The sequence below is a fragment of the Chelonia mydas genome, chromosome 1 (assembly GCF_015237465.2).
Source record: "Chelonia mydas isolate rCheMyd1 chromosome 1, rCheMyd1.pri.v2, whole genome shotgun sequence".
Classification (NCBI taxonomy): domain Eukaryota; kingdom Metazoa; phylum Chordata; order Testudines; family Cheloniidae; genus Chelonia; species Chelonia mydas.
The window spans coordinates 12,413,898-12,429,642 of record NC_057849.1 but is presented as its reverse complement, the minus strand read 5'-3'; the positions used below and the strand labels follow the sequence as shown (position 1 = coordinate 12,429,642).

The 15,745-nt window shown below is 49.8% G+C and overlaps 1 long non-coding RNA gene across 1 annotated transcript; it reads right to left on the bottom strand.

Annotated features, from left to right (window-relative positions):
- Positions 1–10,770: 10,770 nt before the first annotated feature.
- On the bottom strand, positions 10,771–15,344 carry LOC122462788. The gene is made up of 2 exons (XR_006285585.1): positions 14,454–15,344; positions 10,771–11,178 (listed from the first exon to the last, which is right to left on the bottom strand). It is a non-coding gene; the product is annotated as an uncharacterized LOC122462788 (long non-coding RNA).
- Between the last annotated feature and the right edge of the window lie 401 nt (positions 15,345–15,745).

Below are 15,745 nucleotides of genomic sequence, written 5' to 3'. Positions count from 1 at the left end.
GTGCATGGCTGGAAAGGATGACAAGGAATCCTTGATCTTTGTCAGGGTGTGCGGGGAGTGGCGGAGCGAGATTTTCTTTGCTTTAGACTGTAATAAAATTGAACGCCTCACGCCCCTTGGGTTGCTTTCCATGACCCCACCCCCAGGCACACAGCCCAGTGGTTGAGAAACATGGGTCTATTGTAGACGTAAAATGGGGCCTCGGCTTTTTTTCCCATGACTCCCCACCTTTCAGTTATGGTCACATGTGGGAGGGGGACACAGCTAGGTCTAAGGCTGAGGTTTGCATCGATCCGGTGGGTCAGATTTCCTTGTAGCCCCAATCAGACAGGCCCCCCCTGCAAACCTGCCCCCAAGCCTGGGGCTGTTCAGAGAAGGGCTTGGCCCATTGCAGGGGTACGATTCAGCTCCACGTCTCGCTCCAGCGGGTGGATGTTTGCAGCTGGGGCTCTGGCTCAGACCGGGCCCCAGCAGCATCTAACAACACAACAGCCATTGCTATGTGCTCAGAGCCGCAGAGCTCAGGCTGGTGTGGGCATTTCCCTTGTGATGGGGCCTGGCGTGTCTGGGTAGCACTGCCCTCTGCTGGGTGGAATCAGAACCGCTCAACTGTGTGTCACAGGCCCAGAGATCGCCTGAGCTACCGGGGCAGGGGGCCGGCGTTCCTTCCTGGCCCTGCGCTCAATAACGCCGTTCTGGGCCATTTTGCCAATCAATGCTGGTAGGATAATTACTGCAGGGACCCTTACGCCCCGTCAGCTTGAGCACACAAGGGGACTTGCTCACGTTCTTGCTGCCATTGCACGAGGCCTGTGTCAGGAACTGCCCCAGTAATCCTATTTACCAGGGCACAGTGAAATAAAGCAAACAGCCAGAGCCTAGGTCATTGGGCCACTCCAGTCCCTCACTTCCTAGACTATAAGGAGCTGGATTCTGGGGCTGCTGAGCTCTGGCCGGTAGCCTGGCAGCTGCCAGGCTGAGATGAATAGGCCGTCGCTTGGAGTTAATTTTAATAATTCAGGGTGCGGTCGTAGCACCTTTATTAGCTGATCTCACAGCACTTTGCCCACATTCAGCCTTGCCCCACGAGGCAGGTGCATCACGAATGCCATTTCACAGAGTGGAAATGGAAGCACAGAGGCTGAGATAAGGGTCAGGCAGCGGACCCAGGAACGCCGATTCCCGTCCCCTGAGCTAACCGCCCAACAGCGCTCCTGCCGATTACGTTTCACAGGGACCAGCACTTTGCACAGACAGTTCGAGGGTTCCCTGGGGAGTCACTGTGGAGCCCCTGCACCAGACGTCTGCGCTGCGAAGGCTGGCCCTGCCCCAGATTCCAGCCCGGCTGGGGAGGAGCAGAGAGGAGGACCTGGTCTCTCCACCCCCCCAAGAGCCTGGGCGGTAAATCCTGCCCCTCCTGCCCGCTGTCCTGAATGGAAGAACGGGACGCCTTTGGAGACGGGACTGTGCGGGCTGCTGCAGAGGCCACGTGCTGCCACTGGAGGGCTGCAGCTGGAGTTCGGGGCTAGATGACAGGGCTAGGGAGCAGCCTGGGTGCATGGTCCCTGTGAGCCTGCGCTGCACATCGGCCACTGCCCAGAGGGAATCTGGGACTAAGGAGCCGGGCTGAGGAGCCATCGAGGTGGTTTGTGACTGATGGAGGCAACTGGGATTATGCCACACGCCGTGGAGTGTTTTCTGCCATGGCATTGGGGTTCTGTCCATGCTGATCAAGGCACTGGGCTAGATCTGGGCAGGGGAGAGATACCTGCCTCCCCAAAGGGTGTAAGTTGCAGAAAGGGGAGACCCCCCCCCCGACATGCGTCTCTCACCACATCCTGAGATGAAGAAAAAAGTCTCCAACACTGGTGAGTAGCCTATGAATGTAGGTCCATAGCGGCATGGGCAGGGCCTCCGGGCTCTCAGCATCCATAACCACGTAGGATTTCACCTTTGTAGCTGTGCTGTACAACACAGCCACTCCTGCATCTGAGCTAACAGAGAATCACCATGAGCCCCTAGCAGTACAGGGCTTTTGACACACACCTTTGAGCAGTTCCAATCCCATCCACTAGAGGGCTTCAGTGGATTGTTGCAATACTGTTTACTATGGAGCTTGGTATGTGTCTCTGATAATATGCTATGTGGCATCTGGCAAATAAATAAAAAGACCATTTTCAGCTGGCCTGTATCCTTCTGTATAAGCCTTTTAAAATGGAGATGTTCTCTTGGCTACGTACATTCTCCTTCCTTACCGTAACAGCTTGGTGCAGCCTTTAAAAACAGTCACTGATTTTAGCCACCGGTTCCTCTTGTGCTGTGGAAAGAAGAAAAGCTCCAGTTGGCTGCTCCAAAGGGAAGACCTCAATTTCAGGCAAATTCACCCTAGAGAAAACAATTAGGGGAAATGATGACACTTCTGCTCCCAGGACACATCCCCAGGAATGAAGGATCATCACAAGCCTGCAATCTGCCACTCCAAGGGCTCAATGCATTTCTTCCACCTGCCTTCTCTAACACACTCAGAGCAGCATGTACGCTAAAAACACCCCAACCCCTACCAAAACACAGCACTCCACCGTATACTTCTCTGTCCGTGGGGAGAGAGTACAAACAACGTGACTGATGTTACTCATGTCGCTTTATGCCCTACTGGAAGGTGCTCAGATACTACGATGATGAGGACAGCAGAAGCACCTATCAAGAACAGAATCTTAGAGAGGGATTAAAAGGAGCTGAGCAGCCTGGTCCTTTTTCTCACCAGAGATGTTACGACCAGGTGTAATGGGCAGCACAGAGTAAGGCATGTGAAGAAGACTGGGGGAAAGATGGACAACAGGGATGTTGCCAAGTCTAGCAATTTGATTGCAAGTCTTGCGCTAGTTGGTGTTTTTCTTAAAGCCCCAGCTCCTGGAGTCATGTGAATACGTGAGCATCACGACTTTCACTAGCATAAAAAGGGCATTTCTAGCTCCAACAGCAGCACAGCAGAGCTTGAAAATGTGAACTCTAAATGCCCCAATGCCAGCAGGCAAACAAAAAGAATCCATTATTATTTTTAAACTGGCATGATTCTTTAAGCCGAGCTCATTAATTTGGGGGGCCTGACTCATGATTTTGGGTGGCTCGGTAACAAAGGAAGCCTAGGAGCAGCAGTGGCTGGGCAGCGTGTGGGTGCTAACACACCAAAGCAGATGCACGTGGAACATGCATGGTGGTATTTACCTCCCCACCTCTTCCCCAGTGCCAAACACGGCTAGAAATACTCTCGCACATCCAGTTAAGAGAGACCCCGGGACTCCCAGAGCTGCCCTTTACACACAGAGCAGTCTATCTGGGTGTACAGTCTGTCTGTTTAGCCTGTAAGCGCTCTGGGGCGGAGACACTTTCTTTCTCTGTGCTCCCATCACCAAGCACCCTTGTGAGGGCTTAAATAACAGCAGCTGCTCAGATGATTAGCTACATATCACAAGACACTCTTGCTTTGCAGATCTGACCCAGAATTTTCCTGTGATGAAATATTAACTGTCTCCCTCCAGAAAATGTCCCAGCAAAGAAACTGACGAGAGTTTGTAGATACGCTACACTTGTATCAGTCATGGTATTGCCAACCCTGAGCATTCAAAATTCATGAGTCTGGACCCCCCAAAATCATGGTTGATTTAAAGAAAATAAGTGTGAGGTTCTCTCTCTCTCTCTTTTTTTTTTTTTTAAACCTTCTGGCTTCTGAGCCTTTAGATTGCACACACTTCACATTTTCATGTTTTCCTTTGCAACCACGAGGGCTAGAAATTAGTGTTCAGTTAAAAAAGTCAGAGGTTCTTATTTAATCACTTGATTCCAGGATCTGGGGCTTTGAGAAGAATCACCCAAACTTCTGCAACTTGCAGTTAAAGTCATGAGAATTGGCAATGTTGCCATTAGGATGAATTTACTGAGCAGGCCTCGTTAATACCTCACGACTCACTTCGCCATTCCTCAGAGGGAAGCTCCACTAGGCTCTTACAATTCTTTCCACATCTCCACAAACGCCACAGCCTCTCTTGGCTACGCCCTCCCCAGTACCAAACAAAACACAGTTTTCCTCCGGGCGGGGCAAGGGGTGAAGGAAGGGGTGCTTCCAGCCCTGACAGATTCCTCTCTCAATTCTCATTTATTATTTCTCAGATCTCTGTTGTTTCCTGTCGTAAGTCCAGAATCTGATTCACTCATTTATATTCTTTTCTGTGCTTCTCTGCTCAGCTACACGTATGATCTCTCTCATACTCTCTCTCTCTCGTCTTCATGCTGCTCCTCCCTGAACACCTGCAATTATTTCTGCCTTGCTGGAGTGGAAGAGTACTGGAATTTAAAAAAAAAAAAAAGGACGATGACACTGTACATCAGTCAAAGAAAACAAAATTAGAGGCAGGGGTCCGGCAGCTGAGCTCTTTTCAAGCTGTGGAGCGAGACCAGGCTGGCTGACTAGCCATTTCTCTCCACCTTCAATGCCTTTCTTTCAGGTCAATACTTTGTTGGAGAAAAACACAGTTCTCGCTCTCAGGTTGGGTGCAGTAAATCAGATACACTTCATTACCTCAAGCAATTGCACAGAGGGAGAAAGTGCACTAGGACACGGGGTCCCCCCACCCCAGGCAGGTCTCTCAAAGAAACAATTAGAGCAAGTACTTATACCTTTATTACAGACAATAATAAGCAACTCCTCCATATTCTTTATACATATTCCTTCATGATATCTTATTTTTCTTACCATTTCTCTTATAGTCCGCATTCTATTCTTATCTAATACAAGGACACAACAGCCTCTTTCACAGTTGTTTTCCACTCACTTCGCACTATCCCTGCTTCTACAAATCTCGCGTTATTAAAGCTAAAGTTAGCCTGACTCCTGCTCAGTACAGAGGCCTGCATCCCAATTCTCTGTATCTACTTCCACGCTTTGATCTGGCTTGTCCCCGTTGAACATAGTGGGCTCCCCAGCTCTGTGGCTTTTGGCGTTCGTCCCAATTCACCGCCTGCGACCAGACCATTTTTCATGCGGTTTGTAAATTTCATCTCTGATTGTTCCCCCTGCCCCCCGCAGCCACAGCGACACAGACGGCTCAGAGAAGCGTAGGTTCTGCAGCGGACAGGAGCCACGGCCAGACACATTTCCCGTCCTCCCTGTGGGATTCCATGGGCTGAAAACCCCTCAGCACAGGGGACTGATCCTTCCCAGCTACTGCCACAGGTAGCCTCCTCTGGATATCCACATGCCACAGAACCGAGCAGCAGTGAGGGGGCCATCCTGACATTAAAGCCAAAAAAGCTTTGGGTTTGGCCCTGTGATAGATCTACGCTCCCCTTCTCACTGGTTCTCCACCCAGCAATTAATAAGGTCATGGCATAAGGTCCAATCTGATTGTGTCACCTATGGCTTCCTTCCTGTAAAATCTCTCCTCCCCCCCGCCCCCCCATGCACTCTGGCACTTCTCATGCACCAAACCCTAGGGTGGGAGCCTGCAGACATTATTCTGAGCCCTACACATAGGATCACAAGAACGAACAGTGCCCAGAACAGCTGACGCTGGTTATGTAATGGTGCTTTTGTTTTCTGCGTTCCTGCACCTTTAAATGTCTAAGAACCCTCCCTAGGTGCAGACGCAGCCTCGGTTGTTCTGAGTTGCTGCAGCCTGCTACAGATGAGACACAGGCCATGTCTACGCTACAGGGACTAACCCAGCCTAGCTATGGTGCTGGAGCGATGCTGGGAGTAGCTGCAGCCTATGCCAGCTGAAGGGGTTTTAAGCTGGATATAGGAACACCACCTCCCTGAGTGACACTAGCTAGGCCAACGCAAGCATTCTTCCATCGACCTCATTGTGTCGACACCGCGGGTCAGGTCGGCACTGCTGTGGCATTCAGGTGTTTGGATTTTTCATACCCCTGAGCGCTGTAGCTATGTCCACCTAAATGTTAAGTGTAGCCCAGGCCCCCCCCCCCCCCCCACTGTGCTCTCCCCTAGAGAAAGGCCTTTTGTTCTTCCCTGTGGTCATCTAAAATAAGTGCCAGCTTGAGTGAAAGCAAAGGGCTGCTCTGTGCATAAACACATTACGTTCTCCTTTCCCCCTGGGTTCAGGGAACCGAGCGCATTTCAATCGAGCAGCTTCGGCTCTCGGTGACACTTGTACAAATCCAAGCCGACCCCATTGAAGGCGCTGGTGTTTTTCCAGATGTTACACTGCTCTGATGCTGGCTCTGTGTTTCCTACGATAGTGTTATACCGTCAGGTGCTCAGGGTACAAATCACAGACTTCCCTACAGCCAATAGGAGTGTCTACACTAAACCCAGGTCAGCAGGACCCAGGCTTGTGGACTTGGTATTTCCAAGCCATGCCTGAGCGTCCACGTTGAATTGTAAACCTGGGTCTACAGTTGCGGGACCAGGTCTGACAGTCAAGCTAATGGGTTCATGCTGCACTACCCAGACCTACTGATTCAGGGCTGCAGCTTGACCCGCGTCCAGGTTACAAAATGACAGGGCATGGACACGAGTCACAGGGGACTCCTGCTCTGACCCACCTCCATAGCAGGGTCCTAGGAGCCAGGTCCGGAGTGCTTGCTGACCCAAGCCAGACTGATGTGTGTGTGTGTGGACGGAAGCGGGGCTTGGGCTCAAACCTGAGTCAGAGCCTAGGCTTAGAGTGCAGTGTAGACACAACACGTGCAATCAAAACTCTTTATGTAGTAAAAATAAATAGCTGTGGGGCTCTCACCCCCGGCCGTTCAGAGCTAAACGGCTGTTCTGAGGGATTTCCCTAGTTGCAAATGCAGGGGTCGGGCTATTGGGTTATAGGTTGGAAGCTGGAAGCCAGGAGGAGCTTTGAGTCCTGAGGGAAAGGAGAAGGCCAGGGCTTATTGGGAACAGAGCTCACTAGAAGGTGCCCTTTGTTGTTTCTACTGTGTTCAGGGAAACAGGACTTTAGCTACATGCTTTGTAAGCTGATTGGAATGCTGCCAAGCCACTTGTTATTTTTTGATCATTTCAGCAGATATCGATGTTTATTTTTAAGCATCTTTAAAGATTTTTATCGTTTAAATTTTCACAGTTGATGATGACCTGTTCTGTTCACTCCCTCTGGGGCACCCGGCACTGGCCACTGTGGGAAGACAGGGCACTGGGCTAGATGGACCTTCGGTCTGACCCAGTAGGGCTGTTCTTCTGTTCAGTTACCAGAAGTGGGGGTGGGCAGATCAGAATTATTTAACGACAGCACATGCTGAGAATCAAAAAGTTAAAGCTTTGTAAGTGGTAACACACACGCGCACTGTCAACATCACCTGTCAAAATATTCAAAGTAACCAGCCTTAAATCAAACTAATAATGTCTCAATCAGCATTTTCCTTACTTGGCCAAGCTGTAAATTTCTATTATAAAATCAACGGAAATATTTTTGGTGGGTTTGTGGGTGTGGGGAGGATGAAATCAACATTTATCGACATTTACTGATAAAATCTAATCCTTCAAGATCATGCTCAAGACACATCTGACTCATATCACAGACACCACACTGATAGTCACATTGAGGACTCCTAGGAGAAACAACCTGCAAGGCCCTGACTTTTGGCTAACTGCTCAGCTCAGAAAAGCACTGGATTGGTCGAGTGGCCACGGCTGCAGTACATGCTGGCTCAATCCTGCTACAGGGAGGCAAATCACTGAACGATTGGGGAGTAGGAAATTATTTGGGGAATGTTTCTAGAACGTTGCTTAACAACCCCACCACCAAGAGAGGTTTCCAAAGGCACCGATGCCAGAGGTGCCCAGTGGCAGCCAAGGGGAGTTAGGAGCCTGTCTGCCTTTGGCGCCTGCGCAAATCTCCCCCCCCCCCCCCCGGAGCATGGCACCCATTCACAGCCCCACCTATGCATTGGCAGAGGTGCAGCCAGGCATTAACGTTTGTGAAAGATGCACCGTCGCCAGCCCGGGAGAGGTTTTCTGTCCTCTGCATGGGGGTGCGGCTCAGACCGGGGTACGCCAAGCTCCCACCCCATCTCACCAGCATGGTCTTACCTGGAGCCTCCTCAGCGAGGAAGAGGCTAATTAAGACTTTGTGGCTCAGCCCCTCTGCTGGGACTTCCCCCACAGCCTCCCATCAGCGTCAGTTGGGGTTTGGGTGAGGTGAAGACCCAGTGACTGGGAACTGGAGCATGACACAGGCAGGAAGGATGGCTGTGCCATTAAGGCACTGGCCTGGGACCCAGGAGTTGTGGGTTCAGTGCTCCACTCTGCCACAGACTCCCTGTGTGAGCTTGAGGAAGTCGCTTGTGGAGCTGAGGGCCAAAGAGACTATCTGTAAAATGGGGATAATGGTCTTTCCCTTGTCTGTGGAGGGTTGCTGTAGCATAGTGTCAGAGGGCTGTGACCCGGGCAGGTCAGCAGTGCGAGTAGAACTTACCTCTTTTGCAGGCTTGTAAATTATGCATCCCGCTGCTGCGTCCTCAGCTTGTTGCATTTCATTCAGTATAAAGATTGCACAAGGCTCGGGAACCTCACCTGGACTCAGGAGACCTGGGTTCTATTCCCAGCATTCCCCCGACCTGCTGAGACCTCGGGAAGCCACCTCACCCGGTACTTATGGCCCAGTCGCTGCATTGGCTGAACACTTCCCAATTACTAACACACAGACCTCCTCCCTGCACCCCTCTAGGTGGTGGCATGCTATTATCCCCATTGTACAGATGGGAATGGAGGCCCAGAAAGGCTAAGTGCCTTGCCCAGGCTCACACCCAGGGGGCTGTGGCAGATCAGGAACTGAACTCAGCTCTCTAGAAGTCCACACCACAAAGCCTCCCAGACAGCCCCCTCTCCATGGCTGTTTCCTTTATCTTGTCTATTTAGACTGAATTCTTGGACGGCAGGGGGAGATGGACTGCACCTCACACTGGGTTTGTGCAGATCCTAGCACAACATGGCCCAGATCTCAGTGGGGGCCCCTTGGCACTTACTACTGTTATGCTGCACAGCGTTAATAGTGGTCACCAGTCACAGATCTGGTAAAAATCAATGGGTGTTTTAAGCTCTCTTCATTCAGGCTAAATGAGGGGGCAATTAAATACCCCTTTGTCTAGTGATAGCTGAAATAATAGAAGCCACTGTCTAAGGCAGTTCCAGCAGCGAATGGAAGCTAAAATATGTGGACTGAGTGCAAAGGCAGGAGCTGGGATGTTGATTGCTTGCAGCTGTGTGCCAGGGCAGCAAGCCAGCACAGCAGTGGGGAGCGTGGCCCAGAGAAGATGCAGAGAGCCAGCTTCTTGAAGCACATGATTCATGGAACAAGCAGGCTTGAAAATTGTGAGTGAGGAAAGTGCCTGATGGTGTTTGATCCTACTGTGTTCAGGGAAACAGGACTTTGGCCATTCTTTGTTTACAAACGGGATCAGCCCAACGAAAGACCTGACTTGTATCATCAATTTCTCCTCCTGCCAGAAACCACCCAGCAAGGCACCAAATATTGGCTAATTGCTTGGGCAAAAAGGGAAAAGACAAAGTTGAGCTGAGGATTAATACAACAGGATCTCATGCAAGAGAGGAACAAGGCCCAACAGACTGATAACTGAGCATCTCTGTACAGACAGCCTTGTAAATTAAATGGCTATGACATTCTATGACTAAAGATTCAGATCAGCGGGAGCTAACTTTACACACCCTGTCTGATCAAAAACTATTTATCTGAACGTAAAGCAGCAGCATCCCATTATAAAATGCCAAGATCAAATCGATGCAGTGTTGTAGCTGTGTTGGACTTTGGATATTAGAGACAAGATGGGTCAGGAAGACAAGCTTTTGAATTTACACGGAAAAATTCTGTAGCTCGAAAGCTTGTCTCTTTCGACAACAGAGGCTGGGCCAATAAAAGATATTACCTCTCCCAGCTTGTCTCCCTAAGATCAAATCTACATTATTTCTATCAATTGTCCTTCACTAGCTCAGATAAGCGATTGTAAGGTCTGTCCACAGTTAGCGTTAGACATGTTTATTATTTCCAATGATACCATATTATCACCTGAATATTCTGGAGCCAGAGAAACCCTGCCACCACTGTGGCATTGATTGACGTTACAGATTATGCAGAAGGAAAATAGATGGAGTGATTTAGGTGCTTTAATTAGCGGTAACTTTAATCAAGCGACTGACACACGCCAGCAGCTGTTGCTGTTCCAGCCCATCTCTCTGGGTAGCTGACAATGAGAGCTTTCAACTAGTTTCATTTATATGCAAAGCCTGGAAACAGGTGTCAATGCTGGAAGAGTCTAGCTTGGAACCTGAAATGGCATCCAAAAATTCCAAAAATACTTTGCCCTTATAATGATGAGAGGGAAGAGGCTCCTGCCTTGAGTAAAGTCAGAATCATCACAATATTGTTACATAGGCGGCATAGGATTCGCTGTATTGGATCCAACCACTGGCCCATGACGTCCACTCTCCTGTCTGATGCTTCAGAGTAAAGTGAAATTATTCACAGCAATATTTTGTTTGTAGTTTGCTGCAATTTTATTTACTGAGCCTTCTGGACTCTGACCAACAGGCCAAGGTAGAGGATTTGAGTTCTCCGATATATTAACCTGCACAACTCTTTAAGTGTTTTTCTTGATCATAAAATTATCCAGCCCCCTTTTAAAATCCAGCTCCAGTATCTGACTTGCATGAGCTCCCAGGGTAGTGAATGCCCCATATAGACTACATGTAACACGTGGGGAAGGAGAAGAAAAATTGTTCCTCACTCTCTCTCATGGAAGATTTCTTTTTAATGTGGAATAACAGGCCAGAAGCTACAGTTTAAAACAAAATGGCACAGGAGGGAGTTGAATGATTCACATCCTGGACAGGTGTGTCCCATCCAGCCTAACACTGAACTTCAAATCGATGCTCTGATCTGCCAGGCTCCTGTGGTCTTATCCAGGCAGTACGTACTTGTATTTGCCACTTCCAGTGCTGCAATGGCAGCCATCAGCCCGCAGGTGGCACTGTGAAGATGGCGTATCAAAACCCTTCCCCCAGCCAACGTCCCTGACACAGGCTCAAGCTGCAGCAGGGTGGCCTGTAACCCAGAGTCCAGTCCCCAAAAGGAGAGACTGTTGGCAGCAGGGAGGTTGCACGTGTCTTAAAATTCCTTTCAGAGCAGCAGCCGTGTTAGTCTGTATCCGCAAAAAGAACAGGAGTCAGGTGCCACGAGTACTCCTGTTCTCTTTTTAAAATCCCTTCAGGTTGTCCATGGGGTTAGACCATTAGCACTGTACACACACCTGGCTCTGTGGATTAAACTAGGTGGCACGTGTTTAAGATCAAATACACAAGCCTCAACCCAGCATCCTCCTGCCGAGTTGTTTCCCTGTGGAGTTTAGTGTGGGTGAAATGGGCCACGCGGGATTGTATTTGCCTACAGAAGTGGTGCAGGGATGGAAGCTCCACCCATCGATAAGGGCAGTTAGCGGTCAATGGGGGGAGCACCCAGCAGATAACACCAAAGGTTTTGTGGTGTGGATACAGGTCCACTAGGACCCACAGAAAGAATGGCTCCTTTCAGACAGACCATGGAGCAGGCACCAGTTACTAACAGCTGCTGTCAGTATAGGCTCAAGCCTTGGCCCGGAAATCAGCGCCCCAGGAATAGTACTCCCCCTTCTCCCCTTGTTTTGTCTATTTTAAACATTTTACATCAAATAAAGCCCTAACTCTGGGGACGGGTTTTATCGTACAGCACAAGCTGAATGCGAGCGCACTGCTTTCAACTTGCCCACATTTCATTTACCGAGGCCTGACCGTCTATTGGTGAATCTGTTACCTAGGGTGACCAGACAGCAAGTGTGAAAAATCGGGACAGGGGGTGGGGTGGGGGGGGGGTAACAGGAGCCTATATAAGAAAGACCCAAAAATCAGGACTGTCCCTATAAAATTGGGACATCTGGTCACCGTACTGTCACCACACCCACTTACAGCTGTGCCTGCATCTTGGAGTAAAGTGGGCCCAGTGGGGACGTAGGTTATTAGATTTATGTTATAACACCTAGAGGCTCTAGTGGTGACCAGTGTTCCATTGCACTAATCCCTGTAAACACAACAGAAGACACAGTCCCTGCCCTGAAAGCCTTATAGCCTAAAAAGAAAACAAAGGATGGAAGGATTATGTGTCCCCTTTACAGATGGGAAACAGAAGCAGTTCCTCATCTATTCAGTGGGGATAATAGTGCTTTCCTATCTCACAGGTTGTGAGGCCCTTCGATACTACAGGGATAGGGGCCAGATAAGTACTAGAGAGAGATTAGGGCCAGGTCTACACAATCGATTTACGTTGCTGTAACTCCGCAGGGGTGGGAAAATCCACACCCCTGAGCAATGCAGTTATAGTGGCCTAATGCCCGGTGTAGACAGCACTGTGTTGACAGGAGGCTTCTCCCCATTGTGGGGGGGAATTAAAGGAGAAGCTCTCCCATTGGCATAGTGCCGTCTTCACCGGGGTGAAAGTAACTTAAAGGACTTACTGGTACACCAGAGTCCTGAGCGGGGGCGTGGCCTCAACTGGAAGAGGCAGGGACTTCAAAGATTTAAAGGCTCTTGGGCTTCAGCTGGGAGCCCCAGGGCCTTTAAATCACACCCAGAGCTCCCAGCTGCAGAGACAGCTGGGAGCCCCGGGGCTCAGGGGCAATTTAAAGGGCCCAGGGCTCCAGCCACCACTACCACAGCGGAGCTCTGGGATATTTAAATCGCTGCCTGAGCCTGGCTGCCTGAGCCATAGGGTAGCGGGGGCAGGGCTCCAGCAGTGATTTAAAGGGCCCGGGGCTCCTGCCGCTGCAGGGAGCCCCAGCCCTTTAAATCGCTGCCCAAGCCTGGCTGCCCGAGCCCCAGGGTAGCAGCGGCAGGGCTCCAGCGGTGATTTAAAGGGCCCAGGGCTCTGGCCGCTGCAGGGAGCCCTGGGCCCTTTAAATTGCCAACCTGGGGAAGCCATACCAGACCAGCTTACTTTCACCTCTGGCCTTCACTGAAGCGCTGCGGTGTTTTAAATGTAGACATGCCCAAAGTCACTTGTCCAGAGTAACACACCTGGTTACATTTAATATTGCTAGTAACTCCAGTGTCTCGGAGCAACATGGGAGATTTGAGGTTACTAGGGGGATCCTGAACTTTTGCATTTCCTGCCATCTGAGTGGTTACCATTGTAACTTTAATGTTATATTAATAAGATTGATGTCAACTTTTTATTTAATAGAATCATAGAAATGTAGGACTGGAAGGTACCTCGAGAGGTCATCTAGTCCAGGCCCCTGTGCTGAGGCAGGCCTAAGTATTATCTAGACCATCCCTGACAGGGATTTGTCTAACTTGTTCTTCAAAACCTCCAATGATGGAGATTCCACAGGCTCCCTAGGCAATTTATTCCAGTGCTTAACTACTCTGACAGTTAGGAAGTTTTTCCTAATGTCCAACCTACACCTCCCTTGCTGCACTTTAAGCCCATTGCTTCTTGTCCTGTCCTCAGTGGATAAGAGAACAATTTATCACCCTCCTCTTTATAACAATCTTATATGTACTCGACGACTTGTCCCCCCTCAGGCTTCTCTTCTCCAGACTAAACAAACCCAGTTTTTTCAATCTTTCCTCATAGGTCGTTTTTCCTAGACCTGTAATCTTTTTTGTTGCTCTCCTCTGGACTTTCTCCCAATTATTAATACATTTCAGTTACATACAAGAGGAAAGTAAATAGCCATACCTGCCTCTGGGCATGATTGTTGTGGAAAATGTACTATCCTATGAACAGGTTTCAGAGTAGCAGCCATGTTAGTCTGTATTCGCAAAAAGAAAAGGCGGACTAGTGGCACCCTAGAGACTAACCAATTTATCTGAGCATAAGCTTTTGTCCATGCATCCGATGAAGTGAGCTGTAGCTCACAAAAGCTTATGCTCAAATTGGTTAGTCTCTAAGGTGCCACTAGTCCTCCTTTTCTTTTTACCATATGAACAGTTTCAGCTCCTAACTACCAGTAAATAGATCCCAAGCCAGTAGTATCTACTAGCTGTTTAGGCATCATTGTGAGTGGCCAAGAAAGACGACTGCTTATGCTAGGTATCTCCCCTCCGACCCCAAACTATCCATTTAAAAACAGAAATAATGCACCCCTGCCCCACAGTAATGGCTCAAGCCCTACAGCAGGAAGCCTGCTTTGAATATTTGTATTGCAGTAGTGCCTGCAAGCCACAACCAGGGATCAGGGCCCTGGAGTGCTAAGCCCTGTACACACAAAGCACAACCCCTCCTAATCATGCTTGGGCTCAATAGGGGAAAGCTTTATCTCGGCTACTTCTTTCAGCTGCAACACCTCTGTCTCCCATGTCCCCCCAAACCTACCACAGCATCTTTTAAGCAAGAGCTTCTTCCCAGGCCCCAGGCCATTATGCAAGGATACCACAGACCTACCTGAGCATCTAGACGGTCCATCGGAAACTAAGATTCAGGGCTTGTGACTGGCCTTTACTGCCGGCCATCCCGCAGAGCTGCCACACGCCAGACCACGGACCCGCTGGAGGCAGGAATTCCTCACTGTGAGACACATGCAGCTGTGCTAGAGGCCAGCAGGCCGAGCCAGAGCCCAGCCTGAGCTCAGGAACTACGATGCAAGAGCAGGGGAAAGTCAGAGGGGTTTAAAGGCCCCAGCCAAGGTTTTCTCCCACAGGGAAAGCCGAACAGGAGATGCAGCAGGTCCCAGAAGGCAAAAGTTACAATGAGTTGGCCACTCAGCTCATTGCTCGCTGGGACATTAGTCCAGGGGCTACATTTCTGGATTAGAAATGGGGTGGCCATAGGACTTTGGCCATCCTGCCCAGGAGAAAGAGGACTAGCAAGTCACTCTTTCTGGGGGCGGTGAAGGCACATAATAGGGCAATGAACATCCTCTGCAGACCCTGCCTCAGGAAATATGTTCACGTATGTTCTCTGCACAACTGGGATCACCGAGCCCTAGAGAACAGGTAACTCACGCTGGAAGGGACCTCCCACAGCGACCGCACCCCAGCTAGCGCGAGCACAGCAAGAGTGCGGCTTTCAGAGCTCTCCAACTCCCTCCCGTTTTTAGAGCTCTCGGGTCTGAGCCCGTCTACAATGTCACTCAGCGTTTCCTCATCCCCTGGCAACAGATGCGCTTATGGCTCATTGCCTGAGGGCATCCACTGATACTAGTTCCAGTGCCTCGTGTACTGTGACGTGAAAGCTACTGTTAAGGAAAAGTTAGCACATGTGACTCCATTTTGGTTTGGGGCCCACCACTGTCTAAAAGCAAGCACATCATGCACCAGGAGGAGTGTTCCTTAGATACTGCATTCCTGTGAAAACCCTCCCCCTTGTCTCCAGCCTGCCTTGATTCCCGGTTTCTGTTCTTTGTCTGTCCCCAACTCCCTATCTCCTGGCCTTTGATGTGAGGCCTCCCATCCTGATAATAAAAGTTACTGATGCATTTGTGTGCGTGATCTATCAGGTATAATTCGCAGCATTTGTGTGCGTGTCCTACCAGGTATAATTCGTAACACTACCAGGAAATCCAAAAGCTCATTTGTTGTAGAACCAGTTGATAAGACACGACATTTCATTGTGTGTTTTGGGACACTGAGCCAATGAGTTGATGTTAGGCCATGCATGGTTCACACATTGGTGCCCCTAAGTGCTTATGGAATTCTCCCGTATTTCTCCCTCCATGATCCTGGCTAGCATTTCCC